We start from the raw sequence: 16,274 nt of genomic DNA, 5'->3' as shown, positions 1-16,274 counted from the left end.
TACCTCACTTCCCTTACCCATCTCACTAGCAAGTTTGAGTTGATCATTGTAGACTTCTTGAGGAGGAAGTGGAGCCAAAGTAAACTTCTTTCCAAGGAACACAAAGGTTTATTGGTTAAGGAAAGCATCATCATTTACTCGTCAATCAAACTGTCATGGCCGTCCAAGTAATATGTGCCCAGCTTGCATTGGAACAACATCACACAAAACATTATTAGAGTATCTACCAATGGAAAATAAAACTAAGCATTGTTTAGATACTTTTACCTCCCCACTATCGTTCAGCCATTGTAAGCGGTATGGCCTTGGATGCTTCACACAAGGTAGGCCAAGTTTCTCAACAAGGGAAGAACTTACCACATTGGTGCAACTTCCACTATCGATGATCAATGAACTAGGTTGTCCACTAATCAAAATCTCGTGTGGAAAATGTTATCTCTTTGTTCGTGCCCTTCCTCTTTAAACTGGACATTTAAAGCCCTTCGAGCAAAAAGTGTTTTCTCACCATACTCCAAGTATTCTTCATACTCATCATGAGTATGCACATCATCAGCATCTTCCAAAGGAGGCATCACATCTTCGTTATCAGACTCAAAATCAACCTCTCCATCTTCTCGAATCACCAATAACTTTTTATTAGGGCATTCTCAAGCATAGTGACTCCTTCCTTGGCATTTGAAGTAGGTAATATCTTTTGGCTGCTTAATGGCACTAGGAGAAGTAGAAGAAGAAGATGGAGCTCGATTAGTAGAAGTAGAACCTTTAAGTGAATTAGGCATACCTCTATCTTTAGAGTAAGTTCTAGGCTCATTTGGCTTGAACTGTGCATCTCTCCCATTCCACAATCTATCATCTTGTTTTTGTCAATTTCCTCTCCAAGCAGGATAAGAAACTGAACTAACACCCCTCGTTGTCCCTTTCTTTCGTAATTACTTTTCAATGGTGAGTACGGTTTGAAGCATCTCTTCAACATACATGTAGTGTTGTAACTCAACTCGATTTGCAATCTCAGGCTTTAGGCCGGCAAGGAATCTGGCCATAGTCACCTCAGCCTCTTCAACAATATTGGCTCTAATCTGAATAGTCTCCATCTCTTTGTAGTAGTCATCCACAGATCTATCTCCTTGAACATGATGTTGGAGTCTTTGATGGAGTTCTCGATAATAGTATGGTGGAACAAACTGTTTTCGCAAGATGTGTTTCATTTCAACCCAAGTAGTAACAGGTTGCTCTCTATAAAGAATCCTGCTTTTACATAATTGATTCCACCATGTTAGTGCATAATTAATGAACTCAGGGACAGCGTATGTTACCTTTTTTCTCAACAGAGTAATTGTAACAAGCAAAGACTGCTTCCATCTTTTCCTCCCAATCAAGGTAAGCATCAGGATCATTCTTCCCTGAGAAAGAAGGAAATTTTGGTTTGGGGGTGTCATTTTTTCGTTCCAACCTTTCTCTAGGTACATACTCGGACTCAAAGTCATCATAAAAAACATGGTCCTCCCTTCGTTTAAAAGTTCGATCTCACGAATTTGATCGGCTTATAAAGGCTTCGTTCAACTTCTTGTAATTATCGGTAATGTATCTCTCTTGAGTTGTAAGTTTTGTATCAAGATACTCCCTTTGCTCTTGTAACATCTGGGTCATGCGATGTTCGAATTGAGTTTGCAACTTTTTCATCTCTTTTTGTAACAACTCGACCAAAGGATCGTTCTCTTTTTTTGCTCATCCTCTTCATTTTTACTAGTTTGGGATCTAGTGAGCGGCATGGTATCTGTGAAGGATCAAACAAACAGGAACAAGAAAGAAATAATAATAATTACCTCATTCGTTAGCTCTCAAAAGAATAACTCTCTGAATGATTCAAAACTTGTAAATATGTTTGGAGAGGGTTACTAATCAAGATCAAATAATGGAGGTGCAAACTTCAAAGAAACAATGAAGACCCTAATTTCTCTAAGAGGCCAATAAACTGGACGAGGCAATTTGTAATGGAGGCTACACGGATGAAGGAATTGTGCGTGCCTTTAATATCTGCTAACACAAGAAGAAACAAAGTGTTAGAAAGCGTAAGAGAAACAAAAAACGTAGACCTGCAACGATCCCTAACTCTAGAGTCAAAGAAAAGCTTTAATAAGAAGAACACTTAAGAAAACTCTACCCAATTTAAAAAAAAAAACAAAAATCGGAAACGTTTGGTGTCTTAAGATTTTCAAAAATTGAAGCTTTAATTATACTTGAGTCAAGAAAAGAAGAAGGAAAAGAAATTCAATTTTGGGAAAATAAAATAATAATAATAATAATAGGAAAAGAAGAAACCTATGTATGAAAGGTAGGCAACTTTTTTTTTGCGGTTTTTTTTTGCGCTTTTTGCTTTTTCTTTTTTTTTTTGGTTTTTTTGTGCTTTTTCTTTTTTTTAAAGAATAAGAGGAGAAAACAAATCGACGAAACCGATTAGAAGTGTTTTGGGTATTTTGACTCGTTTCAGTATGCTTTTAGCTTTAAAAATAACACCGAATGACCTGAAACTGATACCAACTGATGCGGAAATCCCGAATCTAGACACAAGAGAAACACAAATTAGAAATAAAACGAGAATAAATAAAATTAGTTAAATTATAATAATAATAATAAAAGGATAGATTTGCCCTATGGAACCCTTAGTTAACTTGTAACCAAAAACGCCAATAATTGAGCGGCTGCCTACGAAACCCCTAGAAGAAGAACCTCTAGAAACATCGATGAACGGGAAAGAAATTTGAATATTTGTAACTCCGAAATACCCTCGAAAGTAACAAACTCTAAACTAAATAGCAAGAGAATATTCACTCTACTCTCAAAAATTTGCCTCACACAAATTTGGAAGAAAACAAATACTCTCTTTTTATTCCCCCCTAATGTGTAGAAAGCAAGCATATTTATAGGCAAATTACAAGAGTAATTGAACCCTAATAAAACTCTTTCAAGAGTAATTGAATCCTAATAAAACTCTTTAAAATTATCTAAGAAAATAAATAAATAATAACCTAACCAATAAAATTACTTAACTCATAAGTGATGTGTCCCAACCAATGAGAATTAAGTAAATAATAATAATAAGATACATAAAAGATTAATCCACCAATTCATGGGCTTTCACTATTCCAAGATTGGTCCAGTGAATTGCATTCTCGTATTTGTCAACGACACGAACATGATGACTTAAATTTGTAGCAACAAAGTCTTGGACAAAAGAATTCATCTTTGATTTTAATTGTCGTGCATTGCTTCGAGTGATTGGATCACTAGGAAAAACAACCCCTTGAGTGTCACCTCCTTGGCTCGTATCAGAAAGAGAAGGTAGTTCCAATTGACAAGACCTGAAGTCAGCCAAGTAGTAGAATGAATGAGAATATGGTATGAATGCTAAGTGGCATATAAGTATGATAGTATACAACTGACACTGTGAATGTATTCACCAACGACAGAATGGGGAAGTCCAAATATTCAAATTGAAGAACTTATCAAGAAGATTTAAAAAGGTAAGTTGTGTTCATAACTCAACAAGTTCCTCTGAACTTATTGGTGTTATATTTATGTTTCAGGTATTGTTGCGTCACTGTAAGTACTTGAGGAGATGATGCCAGGAATATGCCAAAGTAGCAGCAAATAAGGATACTATGCATACAGTGGACGTATAGAAAGGGTTGATGTTTTGAAAGACTATACCCTTAGAGTTTGTCTTTGGTAACTTATGAGTTGTAATAAAATTTGAGCAAGACTGATACAATATATTATTTACAATTTCCTCCCTTTGTTCTTTAAATACGAAGTTTTTAATCAAGACTAATACGAAGTAAAGAGAAATTTATTCAGTAAAGAGTTTTTGTCAATTGTTTTGAAAATTCTTTTAAGTTTTTTCTGAAGTAATACCTGAAACCTAGACCTGGTGAATCGAGTCGAGTCTAGGGTGTTACAAAACTTAACTCGGAGAAAGAATTATGCCAGATCATAACCATTTTTATAATATTGTTAACTCTTAATTATATAGATTTTTAGAACATCTTTTTACTTAGAATTTATGCAAATCCTTAGTATTTTGATAACCAATTATGTGTTTTTAGTACATATCAGGAATTTTGGCACAATTAAATCAAAATTATAATTTTTGAGTAATTTAGTGCTAAATTCACATAGTTCTACTCTATGTTACTGCATTTTGGAAATTTCATAATTTGTCCTATAATTTATGCAGCTTGGTACACTTACTTGCTCGATGTTCAAAGCCAATATGAGTGGCACATACAAATGATTTGGACAAAAATCAGCATGGGATGACAAGCTAAGGCATTTGGATTCAACAAAATTATTTTCACCTAGCTTGGAAATAGGTTGCTGAAAAGAACATGTCTGCCTTCTACATCAGAGATCAAACCATCCATTAAGGTGGAAAGAAGCCCAATTTCGGCAATAAGTTGATAGAGTGGCCCAATCAACTTTGAAATAATTATTTAAGGGTCCTTACATGTGTAAAAAAACTCACAAATCAGCCCCATTCAGACTCTATAGTTGCCTTCCAATCCTTGCCACAAATCAAGCAATAATCAAGCTTGAATCATGAAAATTTCAACCACTCTCTCCATGATTTATGGTCGGCCATGCACAGGAGATTTCTAAAAGATGGTCATGCAATTTTTAGAAAACTCTCAAGCCTTCTCTCATGTATAAATACCACCCCCATTCACCTATCAACTCATGCCTCATCCCATAATCAATCATTCATTCTTTTCTCTCCTACGCTTACCCTTCCATTTCCCTTCATTTTTCCCATCCTCTCTTTGAGAGCTCCCTTAGTAAGTAGTTCTTGAGAGAAAATCTCTCTTGGCTGACCACCTTGAAGAGTAATTTACATCGGAGCAATGATAAAAATTAGAGGAAGCCACCACCGATAGTTCTCGGGAAATCATTGAATTCATCTCAGAGTTTCTTCTTCCTTTCTCTTTTAATTATTCCTAGTTTATAAACATGATTGTAAATTATTTGATTTCTTTTGCATTAATGATAATGACTTAAAATTTTTCAGCTACGATGGTTATAATGCCTTGATTTGATTCGTTTAATTTATGTTTATATTGTTCCGTGCCTCAATTGTTTATGCTACCAATTAAAATCATTCATGTTGTTCACCCATTAAGATATGTTTGACTGCATTAGAATTAATCGCTTAATCCGAACCAAATCGTGGTTACTGACATAATAATTGAAAGATGCATGCTGAATTTATATACGAACAAAAATAAATTAAATGTTCATAATAATTCCAAAAGAACACTATTACCATGGATAACATTAGATTTTTGTAATTAAATTGTTTCAAACCTAACTCGTCCCTGTTACTTTGCATAAATTCTAAGGAATCCTTAGTTAAATGGTGACATGCAAATATCCACGTTGCTCCTAAGTGAAAAACCTAAGATCTCGAAAGAGCTTATGATTTAGATTCCAAGTTCATAAATGATCGAGTTGCCATGGAATTTTTCTGAAACATTGTTAAACATGATAAAGAATGAATTGAATTAAGAGTTGTAATTTTTTTAGCTTATTCATGTTATTGCTATTAAAAGTTGTCACATTGGAAGATTGAAAGGAAAGATCGGATAGCAAACTTCAAAGATTGAAAGGAAAAGAAACTAGCAAATTGGAATAGGGGCACTGTTCAACTCCTTTAGACTTTCCATTATTGGATCAATGATCTTCCCTTGGCACATAGCATTGAACACCTTATCAAACTCCTCACCAGGTGAGGTAACTTTTTGCCCAGTTAGCAACCCAGTTCCTAGCGGCCCTGTCACAAATTTGTACAACGGATATGATCTGCAATCCTTGATCTTGTTTGAAATTGCTGCATTTCCATTCTCAACTCTAGCCCTTACATTCTCAACCTTCTTGGGCAAAACAACCTTCAATTCATCTTCAAAAGATGCAATATTTTGGAAGATTGAAGTGCTTGGATTCTTCTCCATCTCACCCTCTATCATTGCATGCTCCACAAGAACTTGCCTCAAATTTTGCATCAATGGATAGGTAGCACTGGAAGGGTCATCGATATAGGTAAAAATGTATACGCGATCCACAGCTTGGAGTAAATCCTTTTCATAGAATCTTAAAGGGCGGAGTTTACCATTAGTACCGGTAGTGAGTGTTTTCTTAGCTATCTGGCCCACTATGTTCTTCACTATGTCCTTCAAATTATCATCTAAATGCCTCAAATCAATAGCTTGGCAAAGAGCCACTAAGAATGTTGTCAACATTAGCTTCAAGAGATCGATAACTTCAGCAGTTTTTAATGCAGAGATTAATCCCAAGGAGTTCACATCTTGGTTGTGTTGCTCAATACTTTGAACATGGGTGGTGACTGGATTGGCCAAGTATTGGAGCTAAGAACAATAGGAAGCTATTGCAACTTCAGCACCCTTAAAACCATAATGCAGACTTGGGTTCCAACCACTAGAGAGGCTTGTTGGGAGGCCATTATTGTAGAAATCATTAACAGATTCAGAGAACTGAGCAAACATAAGTTTCCCAATAGCTGCAATAGCTAAACGAGCATTGTCCATTAAGACACCAATTGGGGTACCCTAGAAGTTGGCACAGTGTAATGCCTTGTTCCTTGACACATCTACCAAGGGGTTATCATTGATAGAGTTAATCTATTTTTCAATCGATTTGGTTACGAATCTGATCACTTCAATCTGTGGACCAAGCCATTGTGGAGCTGACCTTAGAGCATAGTTATCTTGTTTCGGTTTCTGCAAAGGGTCAATTTCATGGATCCTCTTAGCCATTGTAAAGATAGTGCTTCCTTCAGGTATGTGTCCCATTATAGCAGCGGCCTCGATTTGTCCTAGATGATGCTTCAATTTATGAATCAAATGGTCAATGAACTCAGGTAATCTACAATTCATGGCTTCAGCAAATATTGCAGCCAAAATTTCTTACAAAACAACCAATATGTTTGCTTCAAAAAGAACCATGGCAGCCATGGTAGAACCAACTGCAGTGCCATTGACTAGTGCAAGGCGTTCTTTTGGCTGCAACTCGAAGAACTTAGAATCAATATCGGCTACACGAAAGGCTTCTTGGGCATCAAGGGGTTCCCCATTGGGTCCAATAGCTTTGGAATTAGGCCCGCCAATGAGCAATCCAACAATATAGGAAAGAGGAATAATATCACCAAATGCAGTAACTGAGCCAGGAAGCGGGAGGCATGGGGTGACGTTGTGGTTGAGAAGCTTGGTGATTGCCTCCAGAATTTCGAACCTAATCCCAGAGTATCTCTAGAGCAGGGCGTTCGTCCTAACAAGCATGGAGGCTCAAGTTGCTGAGGGAGAAAGTGTGTGGAATGACTCACTTCCATACCCAAAGGTCCCAGCATTCTAGAACCTAAACCAACAAAACACATTCAATGAATGAATAGAACTTTCTTCAACTTTGTTATTATAGCAACTTCCTTCTTTTTCATTTTCAAATATTATATTAATAAATTAATTAACTAATAAACGAGAATTTATTTTATATATTTGAAATTTTGGTGTAAAGGGTAGAGACGGATATTGAATCACCCGTGAGTTTCACCGGAACCTTGGCTACTAGTGAAAAATTGTACTTGCACTGGTTCTCATTTGACGAAACTTAACTGAAGATTATTCATCCAAACAGATACAATGGTGAGATTGTATCAAAAAGTAGGGTTGAGCAAAAAATCCCGATCAAATCAAGAAACCAAGAAACCGATTCTACCCCTATCAAAAACTACCCAAAAACTCACGGCAATGGAGTATATAATCTGATACATGTCTTAAAGTACATATTTCCTGTATCCAGTGGGGCAGTTTATGGAAAATGCACGTTGTTGGTGCATGGATATAAAAAGCTCACCTAATAAGCAACTTTTGAAGGGCAGCTCCATCCTTGGTTCTTAGACGAGAATTAGCACCAAAACCAGTAGTAATGCCATAGCTGTCAACACCATTGTGGAGGCCTTCAAGGACCCAATCAGAACTAGCATTAACGCCAGCTCTTGCCCCCTCAGAAAGCTCAACCTTGACACCCAACTCACTTTTAGCTACGGCTGCAACTTGAGCAATGGTCAAGGTCTCACCACCAAACTTCACCAGTGGTCTCCTATACTCGGAAACCATATGTTTCACTTCATCCAAATGGCCTCCCTTGAGAGAGTCAGCTGCAACACCCCAGCTCAAAGGGTCGACAGAAGAAAGAGATGATAATGGCTTCCCTTGAGGGATTCTCTCCATGTTAAAAATTGTAGAAAATGATGGAAATGATAATGACCCAAAAAAAACTTGAACTTCTTAACCAAAATGTGTTGTTGAATGCTTTAACAGAAGAAAGAGAAGGGTAGTTTAAATAGGGAAGAGAAGGAAATAGCGGTCGGCACAACTAAAACAAGAATTGGCTTTTTTCTTTTTTTTTCTTTTGTTTGTTTTTTAGAATGAATTGACTTTTAGATATACCTTACAAGGTACAAAGTATTTTAGGAAACAATTCTATAGGAGGTATAAAATTGTGACAAGTGGATACTCTAATTATTTGACACGTCATTATTATTAATATTAAAATAATGTGTGGGTCTTAATATTAATTACCAATATTTATAATATTTAATAATAATTTAGTTTGATTTATTTTAGTAATATGATATTATAATGCTTTATTTAAAAAGGAAATTTTAGCTATGTTCATATTGTAAATCTTTTACATTTGGCATTAAACTAATTTTACACATGTACATACTTTTTTTTGGCTTATTTGTTTTATAAATTCTTTAAATCATATATATATATATATATATATATATATATATTAAAATGTACAAAATATTTAAGGAAATAATTCTAGGTGGAGGTCTAAAACTTGGATACCCTAATTACTTAACACATTATTACTATTAATATTAAAATAATGTGTGAGTCCTATTATTAATTACCATTATTTATAATATTAAACATTTTTAGTAAAATAATAAATATTTATGATATTACTATGTTTCATCTAAACAAAGAAATTTTTCCTTTTCACATTAAAATTTTTACATTTGGCATTAAATTAGGTTGACATATTTTCATACTCTTTTTTCTTATTTGCTTGATAAATTCGTAAATTATATATATATATATATATATATATATATATAAATTTATCTGAGTAACGATGGAAGTAAAAAATTAAATTTAAATTTTGAAAACTTAAATTTGATTTGTTTTGAATTTAAATTTTGGAAAATAAGAACTTAAATTTTGAAAGTTTTGGAGAGAAACTTTACTCAAGAAAGTTGTTGGGTAAACTGAGTAATGTCTTTCATTTCCAACCTGAAAGCCTTCTATAGAGGTCTCTTATCTCTTTACATCGTCCTTGTTGAGGAATCTGACCCCTTACATTATTATAAATATTTTTTTCTCACCCTACACAATTGTTATTTTCCAGACTATTATAGTAATTATAGATAATACATAATGTGTATCTTCATCTTTTTTTTGAGAGAATTTTTGTAGAGAATTGTTACTGTTCATCTTCATCTTTTCTTTGCAAAGAATCACTACTGTCCATCTCCATTTTTTGTCTTCCCATGAATCTTTACTGTTTGACTTTCTTGTTTACGTTTGGAACAATTTCTTTAAGTATATAGGGAATATTTGAAGGTTGCGGATTATTTCAAAACAATTATCTTCTTCTTCTTTCCTTTTTTTTTTAAATTTCTTTATGGTTTTGGTGATTGTCACTCTTGTGGTGACATATGCAAGATCCACCGTTTTGATTGAAGATGTCAAAAATATCTCATCTTTTGAGTCAAAATCCATTGAGCTGAGCATTTCATCCATAAGCTTTTTGTATTCTTTTTTTTGGTTTTGACATCAGCCAACAATGTGGTGGTAGTTGATTTGACTTGAAGAAATTTTGCAATAGTTTGGTACGGAGTAGTAGACTTGCATAATCTTGGTTATTGAAATAATCAATCCAAATACTTGGAATCATATTTTTTGTCATTGAATTTGTGCCACCATTTTGTTATGAAATTTCAAACTAACAATGAGATTCTCATGTATTGGCCCTATTCATAAGTAAAATTCCAGGAAACAATCCAATAAATACACAGTTGTGAAAAGAAATGGATTGTTTTGTATATATGTTTTTGGTTTGGTTCTGGTTGGAATTTGTCAAAAATTTAGGCCATAAAATTTGATTTTTTCTGGTAGGATATCAAAAGAAGATATTCCATATCAGTTCTACCATTCTTGAAATCAATTTGGGAATTTGTATTGGGTGTCTTACTTGAAATATATGAGCCAATAGTGTCTCATATGTTGGTTGTTGATAAGGAAGGCATTGTACCAGGCTATTTGATTGTCCTGGTATGTAAAAAATGAGTGATGATCTACTTCGGTGGTGAATTTGGTTGGGAATTTCTTTGGAGAGTTTGAGTTTTCACCCTAATCTCTTGGCCTGAGAATTTTAATTATTTGGGTTGCTCAATGGGTAATAAAGTTAGGGACTTTTGAATTTGTATAATGTTAGAACAATACTGATCATGTTTGAACCAATATGTTTTCATAACATTGCTACCTTTTTTGTGAGTCTAATGACTTAAAATGTCATCCTTTGAGAAGTTATTTGATAACAATATGTGGAGGTTTTTTAGAAAATTCTTCCTCTATAATGAATTTTTTTCAAAATATTTATTTGTAAAATATTGTGATGATTTTTTGTAGCAATCTGTGAATATGTTGCTTTTTTCGGAAAAAAACTCTTGAAGAGATGTTTCTATTGAAATATTTTTGCGAGATTTTTGTTTATGTAATACAATCTGAGATTCGTATAGTCTTGAGGATCGGAAGGATGAGAAGCGTATGGAAATATTGGTAATAATAATTTGAAAATAATTTGAAAGCTTAAATTTGATTTGTTTTAAATTTAAACTTTTGAAAAAAACAATTTGAAAACTTAAATTGTGAAAGCTAGAAAAATTCAGAGAAACAAAATTTTGATCTTTGTATTGAGTGTTTGAAGTCATGCCTTTATTACAAAACTGAGGCGCTTTTATAGATGGCTTTTGCCTCTTTACAACATCTTTGTTTGGGGGATTTATCCTTACATCATTCCTAAAACTACATAATTGCTACGTTTCAGAGAATATATTATCTAATTAAAAACTTTTTTTCTATGAAGAATCTAACTTTTTTTTACTTATTTTCTTCTTTCGGAGAATATTCACTGTTCATGTTGGAGAATTTTGTTGTTCAAGCTAGAGAATTTTACTGTTCATCGCAGAGAATCTTCACTGTTCATTCTCATTATTCTTGCAAGGAATCTCCCTTGTTCATGTTTTATCTTTGCTTTGTAGGTTTGCAGGAAATCATTCATCTTTTGTTTTTGCAAGATTATCATCAATTTTTATTTTTTCTAGTTTTGGTGATAGTTACTGAAATGGTATCGTTTGTAAGATCCACTATTTTGATTGAAGACTTTGAGAATTTCTCGTCTTGTGATTCAGAATCCATTGAGCTGAGCATTTCAGCCATGATTTTCTTGTATTCCTTCTTGGTGTTGGCTTGAGCCAACATTGCACTAGTAGTCGATTTTACTTGAAGGAATTTTGTTGTAGTTTAATCTAGGGCCACGGACTTACATCATCTCCGGTTCTTGTTGAATTTTTTTTTTCTAAATACTTGGAATCATATTTTTCATAATTAAACTTGTCCCGCCATTTTGTTCTAAAATTTCGAACTAATAATGGAATCCCAACACATGGATCTTGTTCATAAAGTAATTCTAGGAAACAATCTAAGAAATTCACAATTTTAGTAAAAATGGATGGTTCTGTAGATGTATTTTTGGTCTGGTTCAGGCTAGAATTTTTCATAGAACTTGGCCACAAATTTTGAATTTTTTTTGGTAGGATATTGAAATATGATGGTCCATACCAGTTCCACCATTCTCGAAACCAATTTGAAAATTTGAATTGGGTACAATATTTGAAATATATGAGACAAAAATGCCTCATATGTTGATTGTTCATTAGGAAGGCATTATACCAGGCCATTTGGTAATCTTAATATGTAAAATATGGGTGGTGGTCTATTTTGGTGGTAAATTTGGCTAGAAATTTCTTTGGAGTATTTGGGTTTTCACCACAATCTCTTGGTCAAAGAATTTTAACTATTTGGGTTGTTGAATGAGTGATAAAATTTGGATCTTTTGGGTCTATGTAGTGTTTGAACAATATTGATCCAGTTTGAACTAGTATGTTTTCATAATACTGTTGAGATTTTTGAGAATCTAATGGCTTAAAATGTCATCATTGAAAAGTTCTTTTACATGAATATGTAGAGGTTTTTTGAAAATTCTTCCTCCATAATAATATTTTTTCAAAACATTTATTTGGAAAATATTGTGAGGATTTTGGGATAGCAGCCTTTGAAGACACTATTACTTTTGGGAAAACATCCTGAGAGATATTTCTTTTAAAATAGTTTTGAGAGATTTTTATTTGTGTAAAATAATATCTTTATTTTTTGAAATCTTTGTTATTTCAACAATAATTTGTTTGAGAGGAATTTCCTCTTTTAATTTAGAAAAAGCTAATGCCATTTCTAGGATCCTTTCTCAATCCTTTTTTTATTTGTGAACCAATTTCATTTGGATCCTATACATCCTAAAAGGATGTATTTTTGGAGGATTTTATGATAATGACGATATTTCATTTTCTTCTTCAAAGCAAATTTTATACCATGACTTAATTGGTTTTGAATAACATTTTTAATAAGACAAAGAATTAGTTTCTCCTTTGATATATTCAATATCAAAATCAAATATGGTCAAAATTGCTTGTCATCTTACAAAAATCTATTTTGAGGCAATATTTTAGACATCTTTTGTAAAACTTCTTTTGCTAATTTGCAATCGATTCATAAAAGGAATTTTTTATTTAATAAATCAATTTAAAATTTTGTAATACCTAAAAAATTGATAAAATTTCTTTTTTGATAGTACTGTAATTTTGTTGAGTTGGATTCTAGTGTCTGGAGGTAAACTGGACTATTTGCTCTTTTCCTCCCTTAACTTGATTTAGGATCCCACCATACCTTATTTCAGAAGCATCTACTTCTACAATCTTGAAGGCATTTGGATCAAATAAATGTAAACAAGGAAGTTTAGTGTGGCACCCCAAACGCGACCGGGACGGTCTGACCTAGATTTTGAACGTCACATTAGCCACTGAAGTGACTCTCTGTCAAAACACCACAAAACACCATTCAACCAATCACACCTCACACAATTATTTATTTATGTAACACCCTAAATCTAACCTAGACATGCAGACCAAGTCGAAAGAGTTACATTACCAATATTAGGAAAACCACATTTATAACTCAGTCATAATGAAACCATTCAACATATTATATACATTACAACAATTAACTAACTACATAATCTTTCCAACAGCGCAGACTCATTCAAGTCTGAGAGCCATAAGAAATCCAATCAACAACGAAATGAGTTGTGAACTCAGTGCGTAAAAGACGTTCATTCAATTAAAACACATATATAAGATAGTTCTCGAATCCCAAATTTGATTAGATAGCCGAAGCAATTTCATCTTAGATACAAAATAGATCAATTACATACGCAGAAGCAATTTTCGTTTCATATACAGAACATGTCAGATTCATATGCAGTTATTCTTACCCCCATTCGCTACACACCATCTTCAGCCATCCCAACCCGCCGTTAAGGGCGTTCAAAGCCTAACCAACCCTACATACCATAGAATTTCTGTCTGACACGTTTACAAAAACGCAGCCTAGCTGCAAGATTAAAATACGACAAAGTACCATATTTGTATTTATACGCATCGTGGCTTATCCACTAATTCAGAGCAGATTACTTCTTTCTTCACAATATCCCAATCCATGCAAATGCAGATTACAAATATCCATAACATGTGTTCAGTCATTCCAATTCATTTCACAAATAGATAATATAGATCAGTATAAAAAAATAGCCATCACAATACACATACATTTATATTATCCATATATCAGTATTATAGCATCAACGAGTTCTCATATAATCAAATTCAGATCATAAATACATTGTGGAGGTCAGTGCTCGTGTTGGGCAACACTCACGGCCTTAGAAATAAGATTCGTATCCTATTTATATTCCACACTGCCTGGACACACGCCCATGTCATTGCCCGTGTGGCTCACACGGCTTGGACACACACCTATGACCATTGCCTACATGGTTCAAAATCGTAAACAGTGAGTTACACGACCTGGACACACGTCCATATCCTTGCCCGTGTGGTTTAAACGGCCTGGGCACATGCCCATGTCCTTCGCCGTATGGTCATGAATCATAAACAGTGAGCTACATCGCCTAGACACACGCCCGTGTCCATTGCCCATGTAAACCCTGCACTAACATGATCACACATGGCCTGGACACCAGCCCGTGTCCCTTACCAGTGTAGCTGAAATTCGATGAACAGTGAGTTACAAGGCCAACCACACGGTCTGGCACACGGCCGTGTGGCTTACACAGCCTTGGCACACACCCATGTCCCTGGTTGTGTGGCATCAACAGCCTCATTTTTTGGCATCCAAAATTCAAAAAATTAAGGGTTTTCAGTACACACCTTAAGATATTTCGAAGCAATAACAACGTAAAGGATCTCCGTTACTCAATTAAGCCATGTAATCGAAAATAATTCCCAATTACATGCCTAATGCCTATGTAGAAAGTTTCGACACGAAACCTTCAACGAACCTTATACTTACCAAAAATTCAACGACGATCACTGGAATTGTCGAGTTGTTGTCCTCTACTTCCGCTATTCCTGCCTAATAGGGAAAAAAATGATCGTCTATCAGAGAATCTCATAACAACCACATACTCAACTTAAAGCAAATTACGAAAAACAAAAGGGAAAATCGTGAAAGCACACGAATTGGCAGTGACATACTAGATAGACTTTCGACCAACGACTGATAGAAAAATTTCAACTAATCATGTATTCTTTACGACCACTATCAATAAAAATTAAAAGAAAAGAAAAATAATGAAGAAGAGGAAAAAGAAAAGTATCGAAGAAGATGAGAAGAAACTAAGGAAAAATTAAAGTGGAGAACTAGTATTAATTAAAAATTAACTTCTAGACAAATTTCTAGCATTTGCCAAAAATATTCCTTATTGTCCTCTTCAGGACTCGAACACGGGACCTAACAGAATACAAAGACTTAACCAATAAACCAGTAAACTCATTCTTGACACAAGTTTATAATGAATTGAACTTAACTATGTAATGCATGGATAAGGGTTGTTTTAAAAATAATAAAACATTTAACGATGCAACTTAAACTCCAGACCTTAAACACAAATGCAAAGCACTGAACCATAGACACAGAAATTTAATTACTGCAGAATCTCACAATTAAATTCTCAAAATTTTTGGGCGTTACAACTCTCTCCCCCAAAAAGGAATTTCGGCCCCGAAATTCACCTGACTCAAACAGAAACGGTTATTGTTACCGAATCGAAGCTTCATGTTCCCAAGTAGCTTCCTCTATGCCGTGATTTCGCCACAAAACCTTAACCAGAGGAACAATTTTCTTTCTCAACACCTGAACGTCATGATCTATAACCTGAATAGGTTCCTCCTCAAATGTTAAATTCGGTCGCAACTCAATCTCGTCGACAGGAACAATGTGCGACAAATCAGACCGATACCGTCTCATCATCGAGATGTGGAACACATCATGAATCTACCCTAACTCCAATGGTAATTGTAGTTGATACGCAATAGGTCAAACATGGTTCAGAATGTGATAAGGTCCAATGAACTTCGGGCCTAACCTGCCCTTACGTCCAAATCAAAGAACCTTTTTCTACGGTGACACTTTTAGGAACACCTAATCACTTACAAAAAACTCAATGTCCTTTCTCTTTAAATCGGCATAAGATTTCTATCGATCAGAAGTCGCTTTAAGACAGTCATGGATCAACTTGACAATATTCTCAATTTCAGACACTAGATCAGGACCTAAAACTCAACATTCACTTGACTCAGTCCAACATAGAAGAGTTCGACACCTACGACTATACAAAGACTCATAGGGTGCCATTTGAATACTAGACTGGAAGCTGTTATTGTACACAAACTCAGCCAACAGTAGGTAATCTTCCTAACTTTCCTGAAAATCTATTACACAACC

General features: G+C 34.4%; 1 pseudogene; it reads right to left on the bottom strand.

Annotated features, from left to right (window-relative positions):
* Nucleotides 1-5,669: 5,669 nt before the first annotated feature.
* LOC105768047 (phenylalanine ammonia-lyase-like) lies at nucleotides 5,670-8,359 on the bottom strand (annotated as a pseudogene).
* Nucleotides 8,360-16,274: the final 7,915 nt, after the last annotated feature.

This window comes from Gossypium raimondii, chromosome 4 (genome assembly GCF_025698545.1).
Source record: "Gossypium raimondii isolate GPD5lz chromosome 4, ASM2569854v1, whole genome shotgun sequence".
Classification (NCBI taxonomy): Eukaryota; Viridiplantae; Streptophyta; class Magnoliopsida; order Malvales; family Malvaceae; genus Gossypium; species Gossypium raimondii.
Note: the sequence above shows the minus strand (reverse complement) of the source record. Positions and strands in the feature narration are given on the sequence as shown.